The sequence below is a fragment of the Thamnophis sirtalis genome, unplaced genomic scaffold (assembly GCF_051295495.1).
Source record: "Thamnophis sirtalis isolate CommonGarterSnake01/CBP01778 unplaced genomic scaffold, rThaSir2_p1.2 scaffold_7, whole genome shotgun sequence".
Lineage (NCBI taxonomy): Eukaryota > Metazoa > Chordata > Lepidosauria > Squamata > Natricidae > Thamnophis > Thamnophis sirtalis.
Genome location: NW_028261387.1, coordinates 53,462,770 through 53,468,769, shown reverse-complemented (window position 1 = coordinate 53,468,769; position 6,000 = coordinate 53,462,770). Strand labels below are relative to the sequence as shown.

At 39.2% G+C, this 6,000-nt stretch overlaps 1 protein-coding gene across 1 annotated transcript in view; it reads left to right on the top strand.

The window, feature by feature from the left end:
• The first annotated feature begins 2,435 nt into the window (after positions 1-2,435).
• Positions 2,436-6,000, top strand: part of SLC26A9 (solute carrier family 26 member 9) — a 53,865-nt gene continuing 50,300 nt past the window's right edge. The window contains exon 1 of the mRNA XM_087720074.1: positions 2,436-2,541. The gene's annotated coding sequence lies outside the window, so the exon portion shown is untranslated. The remainder of the gene's footprint in view (positions 2,542-6,000) is intronic.

Sequence of the window (6,000 nt, the reverse complement as noted above, 5' to 3'; positions counted from 1 at the left end):
ATACAGTCCAGCATCTTATAGTAGTCACATAGAAACATCTAGGTCTAGGAGTTCAAAGATGATAATCGTCCACTAGCTCAGAAGCATAGGATCATTCTATTTGGCAACTATATATAGCCATGGGCTGTAGACATGTATAGCAGGTTTTTTTTAGTAAGCAGTCATCACTATATCATCATACATTCACTATTCATTATGTATGTTTTGAAGAAAGAGAAAAGAGTCATATATTTATGGGTCAAATAATTATGGTTTTGAGATCACTTTCTTCCATCCCATCTTCACAGTGATGTTGTGAAGATACCATTAAGAGTTCTAATCTATGCCTGAATATAGTAGACAGATATGGAGCTAAGGATCTTACAAAGCAACCACCTTAAATCTGGTATTCTTGAGATGTATAATGGAATGCATATTCCAGAATCTGAAACAGACTTTGACCATATTGGCAGAGAAGTTTGAGCAATGGAGTTCCACCACCTCTCAAGGACATGAGAGCAGGAAAGACATTACAGGTATGTTATCCTTTTTCTGGGATTTCTGTAGTTTCATATTTAGCTACCCTGTAACCTCAGGTGATACAGATAATTAATTATATTTACAGGGGAACAAGTGTGCACCTATTTCCTCTTATCTCTCTGGAAACAATTAATCAGACTTCTGCTTTCATTGATAAACCAAACAAGTATGATTTCTGGGCACTGAGATAAGTTTGTAATATTAATTATACTTACAGATGAAAAATTACTGACACTCTTGCACTCCTCATTTTAAAAAAAACAAACCCATATATCAAAATTAATTTCCCAGGGTTAAATGTAAATTCTTGGGAACTTGTCAATGGCATCTCCATCTTTTTCTCTTCCTGCTTTACCTTTGTGTTTCTGCTTCCAATTCTTCTCCTTCCCCTGCTCTTTCTCAGCAGCTGCAGCAGGAACTTGTCAATGGCATCTCCATCTTTTTCTCTTCCTGCTTTACCTTTCTGTTTCTGCTTCCAATTCTTCTCCTTCCCCTGCTCTTTCTCAGCAGCTGCATATCAAAACAACAAAGCAGAGTATTGCTGTAAACATCTCTGCCAATATTTATAGGACATGGAGTGCTGACTGGATTGTAGCTTAGCTCCCAATATTGGCATCTGAGCTTACAGAATCAATGTCAAGTCATTATACAGTCTGCTAATCCTAACCATTCACTAATCACTAACCTGTGATGCTCCTTCTTTGCACCCACCAGGCAAACTTCACCAAAATCCAGCTTTAGGTATGCAATCTCCCTTGTGTTACTATCTGAAGAACTGTCCTTGTGTGGAAAGTGAACAGATCACTGCTTTTTTATTTCTCTCAGGAAAATGCCACTATAATCATTTTGAAGTAAAAAGCAGAGGTAAGAAAAGGGCAGCCCTACAAATGCTTTTTTACTGCAATTTCCATCATCTCCTAACATTAGCGCTAGTGTCTATGAATATGTTATGAATATGTCTATGAATATGAATATGACATATGAATATGACATATGTGCGAGGAGAACTTTTACCTTTACCTATTAACTATGACATTAGCTTTCCCAACAGAAACTGAAATCTAGTCATAGTACATTTCTTTAAAATTATTTTTTAAGGACCCTGACAGACATACAAATAAGGATGATATATTTCTATTTTGGAATGCTATTCTAATGAGCTTGTTTAAAACTGTAGCCTTGTGTGATTTGTATGCTTGTGCATCTATGTGTATACATCTGTACCAGTGTGGAAGTGGGAGAACTAAAACTGCTCAATATCAGTCTCTTCCTTCAATTTAGGGACTTCAGAATCAATTGCCACTTTTGAGGAGGTCTTTCCTTTGCTTTCATTCCACCTCTTTTATGTCATTCTTTTCTAAAATAAAACCTGGAAGCAAGAAAGGAAGTGCTTTCCCCTGGACATCCCATCTTCAAAGCCCGACTTGTGGGAGTTCAGTAGATGGCACAATGAATCCCATTGTTCTTGACTGATGCAGATTGGCCATCAAGAAGACAGATAGACTGGCAGGAGACACTGTCCAGTCCATCAGGAAACCATAGAACAGGTCAACAAAAGCAATTCCTCAATTGGCAACCCTCCCAAAAGTCCCAACTTTGGAAACAGAGTCATGTTGGGGAGGGGGGAGAGCCCACTGGACTCTGAATGTGATGTATTGTCTAAGAGTGGCCACCTAGGTCAAAAGGATCAAACAACCTGATTCTAAAGGGAGGGGAGACATATAGAGAAATTGGGGGTGGAGGGAGCTGTCCTTCTAGTGCCTTCTTATCTCCTTTTCCTATCCCCTGGGCTTTGCCTGGATAGAGCTGTTAGCAACTGCCTCGCTTGCAAGCCAATCAGACTCCAAGCTCTGCCCTCTGTCCCCTTGACTGAGGTGAGTTATAAATGAGTCGCCGGGCTTTTGAAGCCCAGAGCTTCTCGGTTGCAACTCCTTGGAGCAGGCAGCTCTCTGCCTCCTGTCACTTTGTGCAGCTCACTCACCTGCCCGGATCAGCCCATTGCTGCTCTCCTCCTGAGCGAAGGTAAGCCCTGCTCCAACACAATTGGGTTCTTTGTTCAGTTTGGGCATAGGGAGGGAGAGGGGGAGACTTGCTTGCCAAACCATTGGGTGTGAATTTCAATATTATAAGACCTAAGGTGCCTTTAAAAAAAAACCACCCTATTTTTTCTTCTTTTTGTGCAAAGCAAATTTACCAAGGAATTAGTTGGTAATGATTCATGAAGGAAAATATGGCAGGATGTATGTGAATTCATTAGTATAAATAGTATCAAAGCCCTAGCGCTCCATGCTCAGACAAATTTGTCCTGAATTTACTAAAAATGCTGGATAACGGAGTAAATAGTCCAGAATTATGCAGTATACCCCCCTCCCCCAGTCAGAGGGGATTTAAAACTTCAGCCAGTGAATCTTTTTAATTAGATTTTAGTACCCAGCAAATCAGAGAGCGGATCCAAAGAACTTACAGCCTAAATACTGAAGAAAGCCGATTGTCGATAAATTATGCAAGAAAAAAGAAGTAATGGCATCCAGGCAAAGATATATGAACAAAAGAAGGATGATGATCAGATCAGACAGTCTTCCTGCTATCCTTCAAAGCATTGCACTACAGTTCCCACCTGGGGCAGCCAGCAAGCTCAGTATACTGAGTGATGATGAATGAGAATTAAATTTCTACATACCTAGTAAGGATTAAATAAGGAAGATAAAAGATAGTTAAACTTCGGTTTTTCTTGTGGGGAAAAAAGAACACAAATTTCCACGTAGCTCAAGGAGAGTAATGAAAAGTCATGAAAAACAGTGTTGTGGTGGTAGTTTGTGCCAGACTGACATTTCAAATGTCAGGATGCTATTGTCTTATTTGCTTGTATCCAAGAATTTGACATTTGAAAGAAACAGATCAGTTTCTGGGCTCTAAGCATGCAAAAGAAGTTACAAGAGAGGAATCAGGTGTGGCTATGCCCTCTTTCCCTGGGTTTCTAGGCCAGTCTTCACAAAATCATTCACATTGTTTCAGAGCAAGGAAAGGATGCATATCACTAACATGAGACCTATGAACACACACACACACAGAAAATCTGTATCCAATTATTTGTGTTCACCTGAACCTAGAAACACAGAAAAAGACACTTTTTGTGTGTGTTCTCCTGAATCTTCCTTTGAACAACTATAGTAACTGCAAGCATAGAGAGAGATGGAAGAGAGAAACATATATTTCTTTGTCTATGGAAGCATTTGAAAATGGCACCTGTGCTCCAATCTGGGATTTTGGTGCAGGAAATAGGAGAGGATTTAACACACACCCCCCCCACACACACACAAACACACATTTATATTCTCTCCCTCTCTGTCTTTCTCTCTCCCTTCCCCTACCTCCCAGGTGTGGGTTCCGGTAGAGACTACTGCTGGTTCACTCAGGGATGCACATGCAACTTGATGTGCACTGTACATGCATGCACAGTACAACTAAAATTGCTCTGCGCATGCGCAGAAGCAAAAAAACAAGATGGCAGCACCTAGTTCAGGGGCCTAGCAGGCCTGAGTCACTGCTGGTTCCAGCGACCCAGGCCGCCAAGCTACTACCGTTCAGCTGAACTGGTCCAAACCAGTAGGAACACACCACTGCTCCCTCCCTCTCTCCCCCCCCCCCTCTCTCACACAAACATATTTGCCTGTATAGGAAAAAATAACAGAAAAATATAACCTTTGCACAAACTATGAGATGTACACCACAAACACTATCCAGGGTATACCGGTATATACATTTTAATTTGATTCATTCTGATTCATCCTATTCTCTGATGGATTTGGGTGACTGTTATTGAAACAGCTGTCCAGAACACAACTTTTCAACTTACAGTTCTGGATCTGATAAGTAGATATCAGATTTGAACTATGACATCACCAGGGGACCATTAATCATGTAAAGAGTTTAAATAAACATAATCTGAAGTCATACAGAAGTAGTTACATTTTACTTTTTGAATCACTAATAATACATACTTTAGGACAGTGTATTTTTTTCCTATATGAAAAAACAGGATCTACTAAACTACATTGAACCTTGAGAACAGGTTATACTAAATTAATTGAGCCTTGAGAACAAGTTATACTAAACTAATTGAAAAATTATGTTAAACTAACTTAAAAATTTACAGAAAGTGAAAAAAGAATGGCAATAATAATTGTTTAAGATTCACTCTCATACTTACATACAAAAGTAAATTCCATTAATCTCAGAATGTACTTTTATGTTTAGTGCACAACATGTAGACCATGTGCTACTTGATATTTTTAAACAAACATTAAAATACTTGTGGCTTACAATTGCTAGAAATATAAATATTTTAAACCTTTTAATTGATTAAAGGAAGTATTTACACGGAGTGATACTACTAGAATTTATGCCTAGCTAGGCACATTCAAATGTATTGCCTAGATGCTTAATAAGCTTTTCACGGAATGGAGAAATGCTCCTAGGAAAATGAAGTGTGATGCTAGAGAATCTAGGTTTATAGTCCCAACACTTCTGGAGAGCCCTGGAAATTGAGTAGCTGCTTCAGGGATCAGTTCTCAAAGGAAAAACTTTCCTAATTTCAGAAGCCTTCACTTCCGGAGGGACAATGAAGATGGTATGAAAATATTTGTTCTTTTCCGTGCCTGGTTCTCTAACAGAATCTAGGGGGTGGTAAAGAGGTGTGCCTTAGAGAGCTTTCTACAGGCACCTGGCTGAAAGTGTTCTCAGGTTCTACTCAAATACTACAGTCTGTAAACTTTCTAATGTTATAATACTTTACATTGAGCATTCATTTGGGGTACTAACAGTATGTATAGCAACTAAAATATACAGCTGACCAACTGCACTTAGCAGGTGATCCTCAATGGAATTACATCTACACTGAGGGAAGTGTGCAACAGGGTACCCCCAAGGTTCTGTCTTAGGCCCAATGCTTTTTGACATCTTCATCAATGTTCTAGATGAGAGGATAGAAAAGGAACTTATCAAATTTGCATTTGAAGCTAGGGGGAATAACTAATACTTCAAATGATAGACTCAAGATTCAGAAAGACCTTGACAGACTTGAATACCGGGTCCTAGTCAACAAAATACAATTCAGGGGTGAGAAAACTAAAGTCGTACACTTAGGCGAGAAAAATCAAATGCAGATATGAAATGGGTGGTACCTGGCTCAATAGTAGCAACTGAGAGAGAGATGTAGGTGTCCTGGTAGATCACCACTTAAGTATGAGTGAGTAGTGTGCTACAACTGTCAAAAAAGCTCTGCATCAACAGAAGGATAATTTCAAGATCATGTGAAGTGATGGTATTGCTTTATGCTACACGTGGATCACACTTGGACCACACGTGGAATACTGCATACAATTCTGATCACCATGATATAAAAAAGAAGTTGAAATGTTAGAAACAGAGCAAAGAGCAACAAAAATGATAAGGTCTGGAAGATAAACTATATGACGAATG